Source organism: Culex pipiens, chromosome 2 (assembly GCF_016801865.2).
Source record: "Culex pipiens pallens isolate TS chromosome 2, TS_CPP_V2, whole genome shotgun sequence".
Lineage (NCBI taxonomy): Eukaryota > Metazoa > Arthropoda > Insecta > Diptera > Culicidae > Culex > Culex pipiens.
The window spans coordinates 119,955,832-119,976,336 of record NC_068938.1 but is presented as its reverse complement, the minus strand read 5'-3'; positions in this window follow the sequence as shown (position 1 = coordinate 119,976,336).

The following is a 20,505-nucleotide window of genomic DNA, read 5'->3' as shown; positions in this document are numbered from 1 at the left end:
TCAAGAGACACTAGATTGAATAGAATTTGTTCAAATACTTTATTTTCTTACAATATTTGGAAAGCACAAACTAAGGCTTAGGGTTCATTTTGAAGTTAATTTTATCAAAAAGTCATTTATCCTAGATCAGTAATGTCCCTACCAATGATTTACACCTATTTTAAAGTATGTTTCATCATTTAGTTATTTTTGTTGAAACCTTTTGAAACGAGCATTTCCTTAGTTGTTACACTGCCCCTACACTCACGAGATGCTTGGTTGGGATCAAGTCTCTCCATTCTTCCCTTCTATGTTTTCATAGCTTCTGTTTATGAAATGAACAATATGCTTGTCATACATTTCATCACTTACTTTAATTTGCATATTTTATGTCCAATCCGCTGAAGTTTACCTAGATACAAATGATGCAAAACCTATATCTTTTTGTTCGTTTTTGTAAAACGCTTTTAATTTAAATTCGACTCACAAAATTAAGAATGCCGAAAAATATGCACAAAAAGTGTAACAATATCATTCATATTGTTTGACGCGTGATAAATAAAAATACAAAAACAGACGTTTTTTAATTAATTCATAAATTGTGCATGCTCGGAATATGAGTTATCGATATTATGAATACTCCCGTAGAAGGGTCCTGCGCCAACGTAAAAGGATGTTGTTGTTGCTGCACACATCTTATGCCACGGACGACGGTGGGCACGCACCAGAAGAGCAGCCTCCAAAACGAATGAATGAATGTCGGGTCAGACTATGAATGAAAAATAACGCCGCGTCCATGAAAGCAGCGCAAAATGCATTATGAATTAAAAACGCGAATTCTGACAACGAGAGAAACTTTGAAAGCAACATAATTCGCTACTCCACCCATTTCCGTCTAGTCTGACCGTTTGGCCAGCAGAGAGGTCCACTTTTTATTTTAGGAATGTTGTGTGTGCCAACGAGTCATCATATTTTCCCAACGCTCATTCTCGTGGGCATACCAATCCTCACGTTTTGGCCACATCCTGCATCGTGCAAGCCTGAATGATCTGCTTCTTGCCTCCCAACGACGAACAGGACCACCTCCTTCATCCTCCTCCCATTATCGCAAGGCAACCAAATCTGAGCGAATCTGATTTATTGCGTATGATAGTCACGTGCACCGAGACGAAAGATGACGGCGAGGACCGACCAATGGGAAGATTAGCCGGGAACGACTCCCCGAGTCCTGCTGATGCTGGTCGTCCGATAAGTCCTGTCGACCGCGTTGTAGCTCAGGTTTTTCCTCCTCATCGTCAACGGAAGGATGATGGGGACGTGACACACACCGGCTAACCCTATTTCTTAAAAACTAACTTAATCCACCTATGTGGTTGGAGCCACCCTCACTTATTACCAACAATGGCTGATATGATGGAATTGTACAAAAATTTCATCTATTTTTAAGATCCGGAATAAAAAAATACATAAATATCACTTAAATGGCCATATCTCGAAACAGGGTTGCCAGATCTTTAATGTTTTAGACTCGTTGGAAAGGTCTTTTGATAACCCAACCAACGATGGGTTGGATGGTGGATCCGAACATAGTTTCCGAGATCCAGCATCCAAAAAGTACATCAATATCCGGCATCCAAAAAGTACATCAATATCACTTAAGTGTGCATATCTCGAGACAAGGTTGCCAGATCTTCAATGTTTTAGGCTCTTTGGAAAGATCTTCTGATAACCTAACCAACGATGGGTTGGATGGTGGATCCGGACGTAGTTTACATACATTTAAGTGAGATCCGGCATCCAAAAAGTACATAAATATCACTTAAGTCGGGATATCTCGAGACAGGGTTGCCAGATCTTCAATGTTTTCGACTCGTTGGAAAGGTCTTTTGATAACCTAACCAACGTTGGGTCGGATGATGGACCCGGACATAGTTTACATACATTTAAGTGAGATCCGGATATATGTGAAAACACATTTTTATACATAACTTTTGAACTATTTATCGAAACTTCAATCTGTATAAAACTCGATCTATGGGACCCTAAACCAAGTCGAATGCAACAGGTTCGGGTCAAATCGGTTCAGCCAGTGCCGAGAAACATGAGCTAGTTTGTTGGTCACATACATACATACACACACACATACACACACACATACACACAGACATTTGTTCAGTTTTCGATTCTGAGTCGATATGTATACATGAAGGTGGGTCTACGACGTTTTTTTTGCAAAGTTCATTTTTAGAGCAGGATTATAGCCTTACCTCAGTGAGGAAGGCAAAAAGGAAAAAAAGGCGTCCCTGACGGAATTAGTTTGGCTATATTGCGTTCTTCACTACCGCGTGAGTCGGGGAGTGATGGCGCCTAGTAAAAACGAAAGTAATCGCTCCGAAATCAAACCCTGAGAAAACAAATGATCGAATCGAAAAGTTCTCTCCTTGTGAAAGTTATTCAATCATTTCCACAGATTAATGAAGGTGGCGGCCTCTCGACTGTATGGTGTGTTATCCGATGTCGGAGCTGTTTGGTATATAAAAAGTCTTGAAGATTGTTTCTTATGAAATAAAATAAATTTCGAAAATAAATTATCAAATTATCTTGTAAATTAATCAAACACACCGTCCTCAAAATGCCTGTTTTTCAAAAAATGATCAAAATAGAAGAAATTTTACCCTTTTTAAGCCTATTTCAATTATCGGCCTATCAGCACTTTGATCATGAATTACAGCTTTCATATAGTGTTTTTGACTGTTCCAAAGTAACAAATAGCTTAAATAAAAGTGAGCAAGCAACTCTCCATTGTTGATGTATCTAAACTTATTGATTTAATATCGGAAAACTGCAAAAGTGATGAGAATTGGTCGAACGGCTCAGAGTGATTAAAATGGGTATATTTCCCCTATTAAGTTTTCAAATAAGAATTGCATTTTTTCTATCACCAAATCGTTATTTTTTTAAACCAAACACAGGAAAATACTCGCAAAATCAGTTGCAATTTTTGAGAGTATAGTTGAGTATGTGTTCTGCTTTTCAATATTTTTGGAAAAAAATCTAGATTGAATCCTGTCTAGAGGTGAAGTTGGACTGTAGAGGGTAAAGGCGTGAGCAGGATAAACTTGATGATTATTTGTGAATCTTTCAAAATTACGTTGATTTTTAAAAAGTTTACTAATGCTGTTAATTTAATAAATATTTATTTTTAGCAAATGAAATCAAACAAGACAAGTTCTTCATAATAGATTTATGTAAAACGATGTGTATTTCCAATATGTGAAAAAGTGTACAATTTTATAACTTTATACAATTTGCAGTGTTTTGGAATTCGTTTCATCCACGGCAAATTACAATCATCAATGGATAAAATTAATTCCGGTTAGAATAAACAAGAGCAGAAAAAAAACTTCAAGAAATTTTATGTTTTGAAAATATTCTATCGGTAAGAATTGAGGTTATCATGTATACATATTTTAACATACAAGTAGAGGCTCATGATACTAGAAAATCAATCGTTAAAACTCATTATCTATTGGAATTCTAATCAAATTGATATTCAATATGTTAAAACTATAATCAAAACTCGATTATTCCTTCTTCTTCTCTTTTGCTTAATAACCATGCGCATCCATTTGTATGTAAAAATGTTTGTTTTCCGAAAACCAAGATTGTCCAAGATCGAATATTTTCCAAATATTGGTTTATTATTGAGGCCAGTAAAACACAAGGTTCTACACAAAAATCTCCAATAGGATGTTTTAGTTTATAATATTTGGCTCCACCACGCCTTCCTTTGGATTTTTAGTTTTTTTCCAATGTTAGTTTTTTATACCTAAAACCCCGATTCGATTACCCGAAGCCAAGATTCTCAAATGTTTTGATTATCCGAAGGTTTCACAATAATATCGAAGAATTAAATACCATAAAATCATTTTCATTTAATTTTCTTATTCTTGCTTAATGAATTCGAGTTCAACTACTCTAAAATTGGTCAAATTTAAATCGCTGATTGCCAGTTACATTTTCAAATGCATTTTCCAATATTTCATCACCATCCTGTTGGCCGCCATCATGGATTACAAATTTATAGATCATTTTTGGGAATTCTTGGGAGCATATTTGATTTAATCGACTCAACATAAAACAACAATTCATAAAGTGAGAATTGAAATGATGTTTTTTTTTAAATTTTGAGCTTGTGTTATGTTAAGTTTGAGATAAATTGCCATCTACTCAACTCGGGTCCACAAATGGTTACCAAACCCTAGGTTTTCTCAACCTTCGGCTCAGATGTGAAGATGATGAGTCGCTCAACGGATTTAAGTCGATCAATCCAATCTGGAGGCCGATGCCGCTGTTGCTGCCGGTTACGGAACGTACCAAGAGTAGCGGTCACCGTTTTAGATTATTATTTTTCGCATCACGAGCCGGTTATTGAAAAAACGAACCGAAACTATAGCGGACGGACGTGTTTCAATCTCCTGGTGGAGGAAGCCATTTTTTCCCTTTTGGTCACTCGACGATAATGAAAATTTCATATTTGACTTTGTGTGGAAACTTCACATAAACACACAATGGGCGGAATTAATTTACGATTTTGTGTATACATGCTTAGAGTGCTGATGCATTGTTTTTCCGACGATGAGTGAACAAAACACATGAGGCGGTTTATTAAAAGCACCGAAAGAGGACTTTTTGCCTTCCTCACTGAGGTAAGGCTATAATCCTGCTCTAAAAATGAACTTCGTATAAAAACATCGTAGACCCACCTTCATGTATACATATCGACTCAGAATCGAAAACTGAACAAATGTCTGTGTGTATGTGTGTGTGTGTATGTGTGTGTGTATGTGTGTGTGTATGTGTGTGTGTATGTATGTATGTGACCAACAAACTAGCTCATGTTTCTCGGCACTGGCTGAACCGATTTGACCCGAACTTGTTGCATTCGACTTGGTTTAGGGTCCCATAGATCGAGTTTTATACAGATTGAAGTTTCGATAAGTAGTTCAAAAGTTATGTATAACAATGTGTTTTCACATATATTTGGATCTCGCTTAACTGTATGTAAACTATGTCCGGGTCCATCATCCGACCCATCGTTGGTTAGGTTATCAAAAGACCTTTCCAACGAGTCCAAAACATTGAAGATCTGGCAACCCTGTCTCGAGATATGGCCACTTAAGTGATATTGATGTACTTTTTTGAAGCCGGATCTCACTTAAATGTATGTAAACTGTGTCCGGGTCCATCATCCGACCCATCGTTGGTTAGGTTATCAAAAGACCTTTCCAACGAGTCTAAATTATTGAAGATCTGGCAACCCTGTCTCGAGATATGGCCCCTTAGGTGATATTGATGTACTTTTTTGAAGCCGGATCTCACTTAAATGTATGTAAACTATGTCCGGATCCACCATCCGACCTATTGTTGGTTAGGTTATCAAAAGACCTTTCCAACGAGTCCAAATCATTGAAGATCTGGCAACCCTGTCTCGAGATATGGCCACTTAAGTGACATTTATGTACTTTTCTGAAGCCGGATCTCACTTAAATGTATGTAAACTTTGTCCGGATCCATCATCTGACCTATTGTTGGTTAGGTTATCAAAAGACCTTTCCAACGAGTCCAAAACATTGAAGATCTGGCAACCCTGTCTCGAGATATGACCACTTAAGTGACATTTATGTACTTTTCTGAAGCCGGATCTCACTTAAATGTATGTAAACTTTGTCCGGATCCATCATCCGACCCATCGTTGGTTAGGTTATCAAAAAACCTTTCCAACGAATCCAAAACATTGAAGATCTGGCAACCCTGTCTCGAGATATGGCCACTTAAGTGATAGCGATGTACTTTTTGGAAGCCGGATCTAAAAAATAGATGAAACTTGTGTACAGCCATTGTTGTGAGGAAGGCTCCAACCACATAGGTGGATTTAGTTAGTTTTTTCTGCCGTGCCGCGCTAGAGAGACGCTCTCACATGACGTTGATGATGACGATGCCCATGGCCCTTCTGTGTTCAGCTACCAACGGTGGCCACTCTCCGTGGGGTGGGCTCGGGCAGGTAGAGTTACCTTCACAGGGGTGGCGTCGGCGGCGCTGTGGTGAACTACAAAAGGTATCCGCAACAGTTGCCAACTCATCTAGTAATAATATATTTTCCGCCATCACGAACCGCAGCGCAGAGTTTTTGTAGATCAACCCTGGCGGGTTCTTTTTTTCGAGAAAAAGAGCCGCCTTGTGGCAGTGACTTTGTAACAATTTTTATTCTCATCCTTCACGGACTCCCAGAGTGTTGTGGCTGGCCTTGCAAGGTTCCAAAGTTAATGTATGACCCATTGTTGGCAGGATGATGTTTTGACCCTGATGATGAAGTGATGAAATTCAAAGGAATAACATGCGTTTAGGGATCAAGAATGCTAATGATAAAGATTTGATTCATTCTATTGTAGTATACCGGTCTGGACTTTTTCGTCAATTGAAGTAATATATAGTATATTTTGATAGCTTTTAGGAGAAGGCACTAATCAAAACATATTTTTTTTCAAAATATTTCCTGAACTGTAAAAAATAAACTAAATTCTCAATCATTTGAATATCTTCATCGACCCACCTCTCAAACCCTTGGGACACAACTCTTAATCCATTCTGGCACTGCCAAGCGTTCCCATGAGTCGTTTCGTTGTGTGATTAAGTAATTCGTCACAGATTGATCCCATTTCTTGTCACTGTCTATCAACCGCCCTGAAATATTCATGACATAAGGACGAGAGCGTGCGTCCAGGGATCGCATCGGATTCTTTCCGCCACATCCAAGAGGGAACTTGAACAAGCTCTACCTTTGCGTATTTCCTCCGGTCGAGTACGCATTTATCGGAAGTGCTGTTTTTGACACAAATTCCACTTGCCCTGCCTGGGACCAACCGAACCAGAACCCAGACAGACTCCCAACTTCAAAAATATCTATATTTATGCACCCAATTCATCCTGTAATCTGTGAACGTTTGTTTGATAATGCCGGCACGCGACGCCACGTGGCCACCGAAGGGCACGTGACTGCGTGTTAGACGTTGTTGTTATCGTATCCGTGGCAGGCAGCCAGCAAAAAAAGAAGGACCAATTCCTACCGGTACCCACTTTTGCCGATAGCTTTTGGACTATTCCCGAAGTAGACAAACAAAATGTGTTTGTCCTTTCAACGAGCATCGTGGATCGTCCTGAGCCTGGGGTTGCATGGCCTAGTGGTGCTGCCCGAGAGGAGAGTTTGCACTGTCAGCACTTAAACGACGACGACAACCGGTCGGCTGTTGCCTTTTCATTTGAGAGCAAAAATTAGGGGCACGAGGAGATACGCTTTTTACGAGCTAATCATTTAATTTTCATAATAAATTTGGCATTTGGTTGGCGCCCTTCGATATTTTGTAACACAATTATTGCTAACAAGCTACTAATTATGGTTGCTTTGGGTGTAATGTGTGGTTATGGTGAAATTAGCTGCAATTTGGTCTACGAAGTGAACTATTCGATTCATTTCGAATCACCAAAAATTGCTTACTTTAAAAACCTTTTTCATTTTTAATTATTTTCATAACTATCGAAAATAAGTGATTTTTGATAGTCAGTGTGCTTGTTATATTTTTATTAAATGTATGAAAATCCAATTGATTTCATCAAATGGGCCATTCGTTAGGTTGCTTGGATTTTTTTCATTTTAATAATTAATAATCAAATGCTTGTTTGCAGTTCATCAACTTTTTTATAAAATTTTTATTTATTTGAGGTTTAGTAAATTGAAAGTGCAAGATGAAGACAAGCTTTTTTTTTATTTATGTATTTTGAAGCATTAATTGACCATTTATCTGCATTTTTTTACAATTCGATGGTTCTGTGCTCTCTTGTATCAAGCTTGTTGGGATTCCTATCTAGTTAGGAAAAGAGAACACAAATGGGAAGTGTCCAAATCACGCGTTTAGTTTTAGGTTAAAACTTTAATAATACTGGGTATAAGTTACAAAGTACGGCTTGACTTGACGACGGATGACGACAAAGGAGAGCGTCTCTTCATTTGGGTTGTACAACTGAGCTCTTTGCTATAATCTAGCACTAGAATTACTACTATCTACTTGACACTTCTGCAGGTTGGTACTATTATATAGTACCGAGGGTTATTCCAAGATGCATCGACAAGTTACTGAGAAATTTGATCTACTGAAAATGCATATGGATAAATTTGAAGATATTTTGATTTCTGTATCAATAACACTTGAAACTTGTTATACAGTCAAAATAGCCAAATCCAGACTAAAAGTGCTCTCTCATAGGAGTTCCTTGGCCAAAATTATTAGACCCGTATTTTTTTGTGTAAACATTAAAGTAGTCCTATTCGAAATAGAGTGGTCAAAACTTGGCGTTTTTGATGATTTTTGCAAAAAACACACTAAATCGGGAAAAGTTGTCCCGACTCCTCTTCGATTTACGTGAAACTTTGCTCTTGATTACGAATCCGAGGTCCGTCTTTTGATATCTCGTGACGGAGAGGCGGTACGACCTCTTCCATTTTTGAACATGAGCAACTCTCTACAAAATCGGCCGATTACGACCATTTTTATTTATTGTATTTTTTTATTTAGCTCAAACTTTGTGAGGACCTTCCCTATGACCAAAGAAGCTATTTTGTGTCATTGGTTCAACCATACAATTTTGGCAGCATACAATTTTGGCAGCTGTCCATTAGCGTGGTTCACGTTTCTATGAAAAAGACAAAAGTTGTTATTTTGTCTTGCATCAACCGGAATTTCGTTCTTTTATGTCCCCAGAAGCACTCCTGAAAATTTGAGCCCATTTGGTAAGGTCTAGGAGCTCCAGTTTTAATTTGAAATTTATATGGGATTTTGATTTATTTTCCATGGGAAACTATCTTTTTTTTACATTGTATTAGGATTTTTTTTTATAAATCGATGAAATGACTTGATTCTTATAGTAGGAGATATGTTTTGAACTGGGGAACAACTTTGTAGAACATACCAACATGCTAGGAAGTGACCCTTTAAAGATACAGATACTTTTAGATGGTGGCTGGCCCCTTCAAAAGCCACCATCTAAAAGTATCTGTATCTTTAAAGGGTCACTTCCTAGCATGTTGGTATGTTCTACAAAGTTGTTCCCAGTTCAAAACCTATCTCCTACTATAAGAATCAAGTCATTTCATCGATTTATAAAAAAAATCCTAATACAATGTAAAAAAAGATAGTTTCCCATGGAAAATAAATCAAAATCCCATATAAATTTCAAATTAAAACTGGAGCTCCTAGACCTTACCAAATGGGCTCAAATTTTCAGGAGTGCTTCTGGGGACATAAAAGAACGAAATTCCGGTTGATGCAAGACAAAATAACAACTTTTGTCTTTTTCATAGAAACGTGAACCACGCTACTGTCCATATAAAACTGGTACGTAAATATTGAAACAGCTGTAACTTTTGCGTGAATTTTCTGATCAATTTAATGTATTCGGCAAAGTTGTAGGTATTGTTGAGGACTATTGAGAAAAAATGGTACACGTAAAAAAAATGCTGATTTTTTTATCAACTTTTTTTCACAAAAACTCAATTTCCCAAAATACGTATTTTTTGATTTCCGGGATTTTTTTAATATGACAAAAACCCGCAACTTTTGAGCCATAGAGAAACATGGTCAAAAAATCTGCCGCTGAGCTAATTTTTTTTGAAAAAATAGTGATTTTTGGAAAAAATCGAAATTTCATGCAAAAACAAATTTGACGAAATTTTTTTTATGAAAAATTGAATTTCCAATCGAAAAGTACTTTACTCATTTTTTGATAAAGGGCTCTGGGTAATTCTCTACCAACTCACACGAAATCGGGAAAAGTTGCCCCGACCCCTCTTCGATTTGCGTGAAACTTAGTCCTAAGGCGTAACTTTTGTCCCTAATCACGATTCCGAGGTCCGTTTTTTGATATCTCGTGACGGAGGGGCGGTACGACCCCTTCCATTTTTGAACATGCGAAAAAAGAGGTGCTTTTCAATAATTTGCAGCCTGAAACGGTGATGAGATAGAAATTTGGTGCCAAAAGGACTTTTATGTAAAATTAGACGCCCGATTTGATGGCGCACTCAGAATTCCGAAAAAACGTATTTGTCATCGAAAAAAACACTAAAAAAGTTTTAAAAATTCTCCCATTTCCCGTTACTCGACTGTAAAAATTTTTGGAACATGTCATTTGATGGGAAATTTAATGAACTTTTCGAATCTACATTGACTCAGAAGGGTCATTTTTTCATTTAGAACAACATTTTTCATTTTAAAATTTCGTGTTTTTTCTAACTTTGCAGGGTTATTTTTTAGAGTGTAACAATGTTCTACAAAGCTGTAGAGCAGACAATTACAAAAATTCTGATATAGAGACATAAGGGGTTTGCTTACAAACATCACGAGTTATCGCGATTTTACGAAAAAAAGTTTAAAATGCTAGTCAATAAATACAACTTTGCCGAAAACATCAAATTGATCAGAAAATTCACTCAAAAGTTACAGCTATTTGATTATTTACCTACAATTTTTGTATGGACTGCAGCCAAAATTTTATGGAGACTTGTATGGGTAAACCAATGATACAAAATAGCTTCTTTGGTCATCGGAAATGACCCCACAAAGTTTGAGCCAAATAAAAAAATACAAATTAAATCCATTTCCGGTTTTGGTAGAGAATTGCTCACATGCGAAAAAAGAGGTGTTTTTCAATAATTTGCGGCCTCAAACGGTGATGAGATAGAAATTTGGTGTCAAAAGGACTTTAATGTAAAATTGGACGCCCGATTTGATGGCGTACTCAGATTTCCGTATTTTTCATCGAAAAAAAAACTTAAAACGTTTTGAAATCTCTGCCATTTTCCGTTACTCAACTGTAAAAAAATTCGAACATGTAATTGTAAGGGAAATTTAATGTACTTTTCGAACCTACATTAACCGAGAAGGGTATTTTTTCATCTAGAATAAAAGTTTTTATTTTAAGATCTCTTGCAAGCATTATTCTTTATCCAACTATTCCCACAGGCTATAATCTCAACTTAACAGACTGCTCGAAGGATGCACCACTCGAAATAAACTTGAACCACATTTTCCAGTCGAAACCATCGTCCACAAATCCAGCATCCTGTTGCGTAGCAAAATCACAACGGTCTAACCGAATTCAAATGGAACGAAAAATTTATTGATGATCAGCAAGGATACACCAGCAACAGCATCAGTGTAGAGCCGTTCAAGTAGCCCTTCAGCTCAAGAACATCACTGTAACAGCAGTAAGCATGCAAAACGGTTTCTCTTCTCATCGGGAGTATCGTGAATCGTGGAGGGGGAACTCATCAGCGTGCTAGTGTGAAGTGGCGTACTGCTGAGTGCACTTGTTGTAATTTGTTTAACGTACACAATATTTTGAGGACGCCTGGGCGACGCAACAGAAACACTCCCTTTTCTAATCCTTTAAATCGTTGTTGGATTTGTGTGAATTGGAACAGGTTGCGAATTGATGCGGGAATTTTTATATGTGATATCTGATATTGGTGCAAATGAGAAAAAAGGAGATCTCGATGATAAATTTACTGAAAGAAACCAGTTTATACAACAAAATTTGAACCAATTTTAGTGGTAAAATGTCTATAATAATAAAACAATGATACCTATTGGAAAATCATAAATAAATTTGTAATCTCAATTACTAAATAACATATCCAATATTAAATAGTGTAACCAGAAAACTAGTAAACAAATAATTTCAATATTGCTACCAATGTCAACTGTTAGAGCGCTAGGAAAAGCACGGTTTACATATGAGATAACAAGCAATAAGAGAAACTGTAAAATAAGCTATAACAGTAAAAAGTAGATTGAAGGTGTTTATTAGAAGCGGTAAAAGCATGTGTTCTCCTGGTAGAAGTCCTACACAAGCATTACTGTAAATGGAAGCATTTAATTGTTGGGGCGAGCCATTCCGTTTTATTATTGTTTCACATATCGCAAAACATTACAATTATCATTTTAAAAAATGTGCAAGGATAAGGATAAGGTGGAATAGTTAAAATTTTATGACAAATCAAATCAATGTACGAAATGGGTTCAACGTTTGGGTAATAGTCGCGTGGAAGGTAAAATCGAAGGTTCGTATTGGCCTTGAATGATCAACTTTCTTTTTGGCTTCATTCAGAACAGACGTACCATTTTAGGGGGGATTCAATACAAATTCAAATACAATGAATATTGTCACAGACCTTTTTTTATACATATATTCTCAAAACAAATACATTTTCTTATAGACATGATAATAATAATGCAATAGAAGTTTTGTTATTTTTATGATTCAAAAAACATACCCTGCGATTTTCGTAGTACAGAACCCCGTACACACTGATCATTTTATTCACATTTCTGGTTTGGGATTTGGCGAAAAGTATAATCAACAAAAACTTTAAATAAAATTTGAACCAGCCTTATGTACCTATTTGTCCGATTTTTGGGTTCTTTGACAAAATTCGAAAAAAGACAAATTTCCTTGCAAATTTATCAAAAACAACATCTAATTATGCGGTTGAATACAAATGTTAATTGAACAAAAAAAAAATCTAGTACAGTCCAGACTTGATTATCCGAAGGCTTCGGAAAAATTTCACTTCGGATAATCGAAACATCGGATAATCGAATCACGAAAAAAAATTGTTATGCCTATTTTTTATTGTCGATCGTATGTCCCCTAAACTACGATAAAGTGATTTAGAACTTTTAAATCCAAGGTCAATATGGCGGTGTTGAAATATTGAAAAAAGCATTTTATTATTTAATAGGCAATCAACTATTCAAATTTGACTAAAATGGGGTTGCAGAACTCAAATTTTATGTTTAAAACAAGAAAAAGAAGAAAAAAACGAAAACAAAATTTTGTTTTTGATTCGATTATTCGAAGTCCCATACAAACCTTCGAATAATCGAACTTCGGATAATCGAACTTCGGATAATCGAAACTTCGGATAATCGAGTCTGGACTGTAATTGGGTCCTAAAATTAAGCTTAAATTTGTTGTGGTTTGGTTGAGCGTTTTAGCAGAATGCATTACTATGAATACAAAGAGACGAGTTGTTCCTTTTAATTCCGCTATAATTTGTGATATTATTGTTCACAACGATAAGGCTTATATTTCTAAGTACAATGACCCTTTGAACGAACGCAAAGGATTTAAAATGGATTTTTAATTCAATTTTTAAAAAATTACTTCACGACCCTTCTTGGCATAAAAGCTTCTACTTGACAGCTCGTTCCAAGGGGACCATAGTTGATCCATCGAAAAAATGTTGTCTTGTCAATAACTTTTTATTTGCATAAAAATGAAAAAAAAAGTTATCAGAAATGGTTTTTAATTTTGTTTTTTACCGTTGCTCATAAAAATTGACAAAGAGCTTTACTACCCAATTTACAACATTTAATCAACAGCATACCCAAAAAGCTGTTTGTTCGGCAAAATTGAAAAAGAAAATAACTGTTAGTCATGGAAAAGGCTTTGGCGAAAATGATGATTAGGGGATATGAAAATTTAAATTTAAATAAACCGTCAGTGGGGGTGACTATGGGTCAAATACACCTCTCATAAAATCTTAATAACAAAAAACAATTGAAATAACATCGAAAATCTTTCAACGTAGATGTGTTCTTAGATAGTTTACTAACATTTTTCCAAAATATGGTGGATTTTGATGAACACTACCTTAAATGCCAATAGTTTGAAAATTGACCCAATCTCACCCCTTAGAGGGGGTGACATTGGGTCAAATGAAACTTAAATTATGCTCCAATACAACGATATGGTAAAAACAAGTCATCCAACAGTGTTTCTTGTTCGAGGGAATCGTATTGACATGCTACAATGTTTGAAGTGAAGATTTTTTAACATTTGGGTAGTTTTCGAGCAATTCCAACAAAAATATTAGAAAAATGATTTTTCGAGAGGTCATTTTTGGCCTAAAACGTACCTCAACTTTAGACAGCTGCCAAAATAACAGGATTTGTTCTAGGAACGAGTTTTTTTAGCGAAGTCTTCTTATGATGTCCCCTACACAACTCTTTAAACAGAATTTAGTTTCATTGAGAAGAATCTGAGAAATTGTATAATCCGTAAAAAATCACTTTGACCCAATCTCACCCCCCAGACCCAATGTCACCCCCACTTACGGAACGGCAATTGGCGTAAGTGTCACTTCGGGGAAATGGCATTCGGGAAAATGGCCGATTAGGGGAAATGATATTCGGGGAAATGGCATTCGGGGATGTAGCTGATTAGGGAAAGTGGTATTCGGGGATGTGGCAATTTAGGGGAAATGATTTTCGGGGAAATGGCATTCGGGGAAATGTCATTCGGGGAAATGAGCTAGACCCGTAAAATCGTATGGGGAACACGATGGTGGAGTTTAATTCAAAATTGAATGGCATATTTATTTAGAAAATTGCGTATAAAGTGTTCAATTGCGCAAAACGCATAAAAGTTTGTTTCTAATCGAAAATCTGATGGCGCTATTCGATTCAGTGTCCAATAATAATAGCTCTACCATTTTTGGTTTCCGAGATATGGACATTTGAAAAAAGCTGTTTTTTTTTAAAATGACAAAAATCGCAAAACTTTGGGGCGATGCCAAAAAGAAGGGGTGGGCCAATTAGGTTCAAAATAAGGATTCTTACATGTTTTGATAGTATCAATAGCTCCACCAAATTTGAGCTTGATCAGGGAACTCGAGTGGTGTGCTAGTTGGCGCGAAATGCAAGCATTTAATTGCTGTGGACGAGCCATTGCATTTTATTATTGTTTAACATATTGCAAAACACTACAATTATTATTTAAAAATAACTGCAAGGATATGGACAAGTGGAATAGGTGATTATTGTATGTCCATAAAATCAATTTAATGTAACACTAACAAAGACTTCATCCATAAAGTAAAAAAAATAGCCAAAATCTTATCTGGCATCGAAATGCTTCGAATAACATATTGTTGAAAAATGTAACTAGAGTTCAATAAAAAGATAGCCAGACGCCAAAAATGGACAATTTTTTTCCCTGATTATAACCTACAACTTTGCCGAAGATACCGAATCCATCATGAGAATCCCGTACGCTTTCTCGAACGTTCACAAGTTGTATGGATGCTTGTATGGAGAATCCAATATTGAATATTGGAATCGATGGACAAAGTTTCATTCAATTAAAAAAATACCATCAAAAGTAAAATTTCGAAATCGTAATTTACAATATATGCATGATTATCGAATCACAATTAAAGTGGATCTGTGGATGTAACGAATTTGTGCGATGACTGCATTTTTTATGAACCATTTATACAAAGAAAAAATCTTGAAAATTGTTCCAAAACTGGAATCATTTCCCCATTTTCATATCTAAGGCCAACAATGAGATCGATAGTGTGAACGAGAACAGATTAAAATGTTGTGGACAGCAAGCACGCACATTTCTCTTCAAAGTATGCAGTGCACCATTACTGGTGGGTATCCTTCCCAGTTGTCCATCGATTCAGTCGGAGTGTCTGACTGACCATAAGAGTCCATGTCACGATCCAGAATGAAGCTTGTGTGTGCCGGACGGAACCAATTGTATTCGACATAGGCGCACGCCTCCTCCTCCTGCTTTTGTTCAAGTGGGCATCGATAGCTGCTGCTGATGATACTTTTGTTTCGTTACACTGGAGAGTACATTAAGTTGGATGGTCCTACTGGACGGTGGTCATCGTAGTCGCGGTTTGTTTCGATGGTGGTGTTTACAATAAATTTGAATTAACAAATTCAGCATCTCTCTGTCGAGAGCGGTGATAGAGTGTCTGTTGTGTCCCTTTCCAGGCTGGCCGTCTGGTTGTCGAACGCGAACGAGACGACCCTCTTCTGGGGCATTCAGATTAGATGAGCATAACTAAATCGACTGGTTGGGCTCTCGACACCGTCTGTGATGAAAGCGATACACATGTACTTGAACCGTGCAAACAACAAGTGTTCGCTGTAGGTAAACAACGGTGGTAGCAGCATAGTTCTGGAGGGGTGAGATCGGTCCAGCAGAATACACAGCTGGCAGCTCAAAGGGGAGGGTCGGCCGCTCGGATACGCTAAATTTTGAAGAATCCTGCCTTCGAACGAACGCTTGAACTGAGCCGAAGAATTTTCATGCATAGTCGCAGTTAATCGCTCAGAAAAGGCATCTGCTGTAAAAGTGATAGCGTTGTTGGATATATTGCTGTGCAGTAAAAGATGCATTGAAAATTGAGTCTTTCGATAACGTTCCTCGTGCAGCAATTTTTCACAGTGGAAAGTAATGAACTTCGGTGAAGCAGCCGCATACCGCGCCAAACTTTAGTTCATTTCGAAAGGGAGGAACTTGTGTAGAAGGGGACAAAACTTTGTTTTATTGCGTCCGTACCGCTATTGATGGGTGTCATGAATCAACTTGTTTTATTGTGTCATATCTGCCCACACCGTTTTGCTTCCGTTTTTCGGGACAACCCCGTCTTGCAATGCCATCCATTCATCGTGCAATTCGTGCTACTTCTTCATAAATGCTCAGCGTTGACCACGACCACCTGCATCAAGGCTTATGCCGATACACACACGTCAGTCTTACGGTCACGTCATTTGAAATATGACCAAGTCTTGTGGTTTGAACAGTAGTGCTGCTGGGCTGTGGTTTCAAGTCATGTTTTTATTTCATGATTTAACTGAACGTAGGGTAGGGTAGTCATCAATGAGACACTTTTGGTTTTTAAAATTCATCGATTTTTGTATTTTTTTCACTAGCATGTTTTAAAGAGCTTTTTGTTACTTTGCTTTAATGTGTTCTAAGTTCTAACATTGACCAAAATATGAGATCGATCTGATGACTACAGCCAGAGTTATTAAACTGCCTCATTGTAGACGCACTTGGCAGGAACAATGAGGCAGCTGGAGAACAATGAGATACTCTATACTGCCCATAATTGAAAATTCGGCTATTATGCCAAATCAAGTATTCCGAGAAAAACGCGTTTTAGTGTTTGACACAAAATCTCCGCCAAGGTAATTTCCCATAAGACTGGCATATTAGCCGTTTGGTTTTTCGCATCGGCAGCCAAGTCTAGACACTATTTCAGTAAAATTCAAGTTCCAAAAGATGCGTTGGAACGTCCTCTACCACCTGGTGCTAATATCTAGTTTTTGCCAAAAGTGGATATTAGCCGTTTTTTCAATGGTGGGCAGTATAAATATCAATACTTTTCTAGTAAAACATCATGTTTTATATTGTTTCATTGCAGGTGACTTGCTTTGAACATTTTCAAACAATTTTGTCAACATGAATCTTCGAAAGTCATACTAAAAAGTATTTAAATTTTGTAAAATCCATATATTTTACCAAATAACTTTAAATTTTTGGTTAAATTAATTTCAAACTCAATAAATATGCAAAAAATCACTTTCAATTCATTTTTTTTATTCTTTATTATAGAGTTTCAGCCGGAGGCTGGTTCCAAGCTGGTTCAACTCTTTCAATTCATGTTTTGAAAGATTTCCATAGATTTTAAAAAGTTTAATGAAAAAAAATCAAAGTGACTCATTGTTACCCATGGGCTGAAAGAAGTGGGGAACAAAGAGACAGCCCTGGATTCTGGGTATATTCTGAATTTTGGTCAAAACTAATAAAAGGACATTGTAACCCAACTCGAAAAAACGAAACTATTGGCACTACGCCCCCCGGGGCATGGCCTTCCTCTAACGTGGGATTTCTGCTCCAGCGCCTCTGACGAGACAGGAGAAACCGGGACCGACGTTTTACTTCACCATCCGATAGAAGCTCAGTGGATAAGGCGGGAATCGAACCCGCGTCTCATAGCATCATCGGGATCGGCAACCGAAGCCGCTACCCCTGCGCCACGAGACCCACAACTCATGTCCTGTGAAATGAAGAAAGAAATTTGGAGAAATGTTAGTTTTTGTGTTAATGGCAGCCTATGAGCGAAAATGTAATTTTTAGCCATAATTTACTTTTACACCCCAGAATCAAAGATGTATGAATTACTTTGCAAGGGAGCGTCCATAACCAAAGCCACTATTATGGCAGACGTGTATCTAGTAGACACACCTTTCCCCCAAATATGAGCCTGATTGGTTGAAACTACGTCTTGTGTGAGCCATTTTATCATTGTTTCTTGTGTCTCATTGATGACTACACACTTCTATTAAAATATAAATTGGTGAGTATTTTATTTTATTTTATTACATCAAAAAATTAGAAAAAAATGTATTACACCAAAAAAGTAAAATCGTGATATTATTTGAAGAATATAAGGAAACTCAAACACTTAAGAGCGAGTCCACGAGCAAAGCATACCCGTCTCGCATCGACCTCACCAATCTGCCTAAAATTTTCAGAGGTTGTTTGAACATATAAAACTAGCATCTGGTCAAAATATGAGCAATCTAGGTCAACGGGAAGTGGGGCAAATCGGGATGTTTTTATTGTGAAATTGACTTAGGAACACGAATATAATAAAAATTTTACCAGGAAAAGGGGTTCCAAGGGGTCCCCGAGCAAATTTTACATTTTTCATAAAAAAACCAATAGATTAAACCAATTAGAATGCTTCACTCTGAATTTTGTTGCATTTTTTGAGCCCTTTCAGATGCATTTAGAATTTTTAAATTTAATTGTAGTTTGACCAAGTTACAGCCTTTTTAAGATATTGACGTTTTTGAACCATACAACTTTGTGTCCCGATTTGCCCCACTTCCCGTTGACCTAGAGTGCTAATATTTTGGCCAAATGCTAGTTTTATATGTAGAAACAACCCCTGAAAATCAGGCAGATTGGTGAGGTCGAAATGACGTCCCATACAAAGGGGTATGCCCTGTTCGTGGACACGCTCTTATCTTACTAACAAGGAATGTAAAACAATATCTAGAGTTATTTTTTAAAGGACCTATAAGCTATTGTGTTTCATATGTTTACAGATACTTTTAAGGTAAAATTTTCGATTTACCTATTTTTTTTTCTTGAAAATCGGGCAATTAGTTCCTGAGATACAGCCTCACAAAGAATTCGAACTGATTATATCCTTTTTTTCTTAGTTAGATGACTTCAAGCCTTTAATTATCAACTGATGAAACTTTTGGTCCGATTTGGCGAAATTTCCTGATCTTTTCAATAAAAAATTTTAAAACATGTTTAAATATTTTTTTTTAAATTGTTCGCAATTTCTTGAAAGAAATTTGTTCAAAATATTGCACAGTAACGGTGCTAGTGATCATCAGAAACGAAAAATATTGTTACTTGGGTAAAACAGAACAAATTTAACAAATAAAAAACCTAAAAAATATTGTTGACCATTTTCAAACACCTACCCCGCTTGTTGGAAAAGGTTTGCGTGCGTGGAATTGCGTGATTGTGAACGTCCACACTCGTTGTCAGGGGTGATTGATGTCTGACACTTGTCTATCAGTTTCAACGACGCCTCCCTTCTTTTTTAACCATATCAGCCCCACTATTCAAACATAACCAAAACACTACAGAATAAGAGAAAGGAAACCACTTAATTGCTGGTGTTTGATTTTCTTAAGAAACAGGGATTAGGGGAATACATTGAAATAAGGTCTGTCCTTTTGAAATCAATAAGTACCGTAAACTGGGGTCAATCGGGACACATGGGGCGAATTGGGACAGCAGTTTTAACCATGTAGGAGCACAATATTTTGATTTTTCTGGTTGGTTTCGGTTAGAACAGACTCAGGCCAACAAAATGTGTACATCCATTTCCAAATTTAAAAACTTTAAGTGTTCTAAAAACTGCTGTCCCTATTCAGACTGTAGTCCCGATTCACCCCAGATTACGGTACTAAACCTTACCTTTTTTTCTAAAAATAAGTTCTACAATTTAAATTGTTAAGGTTCACACGTGCTTGCGCTCAGACTGTGAGTTGGGAAAACCATTCACTATTGTGGTGCATGGGGTGGCAAAGTTGGGCCGCCCCAAGAGCTGCAGCTGCAGGTGAAATGAAACAAATCAACTCGCTTATGCTCCAGCAATCCGTCAATCAATCCATCAATCACACTACGAAAGCATTTGTTTTCGGTCCTGGCTCGCGGCGTTTTCCCCTTTTGCTCGCTCACTGAACGAACAGCTCTCTATAGCCAGAAAGTGTCATTATTCTCATGAAACAATATGATTAAACGTTGTGTGAGTCTATAAACCCACTCGGGAAATCGCCCGCCGGGAGAATCCGTGCGGACTCACATCCGATCCGACCGAGCGTCCCACGAGTAAAGAGGACGGGAGCTGGACCTGCTTTGTCAGCTGTCACCGCACCGTTCGTGTGGCTGCGTCCATGCGCTGTCAGTGCATGGCTGCGTCAAGCCCGTCGTACGAGGGGCCTATTCGACTCGATTCAATGGAGTGCGCTCACATACATCGCAATAGGGTGTATCACTCCACACATCTCTCCT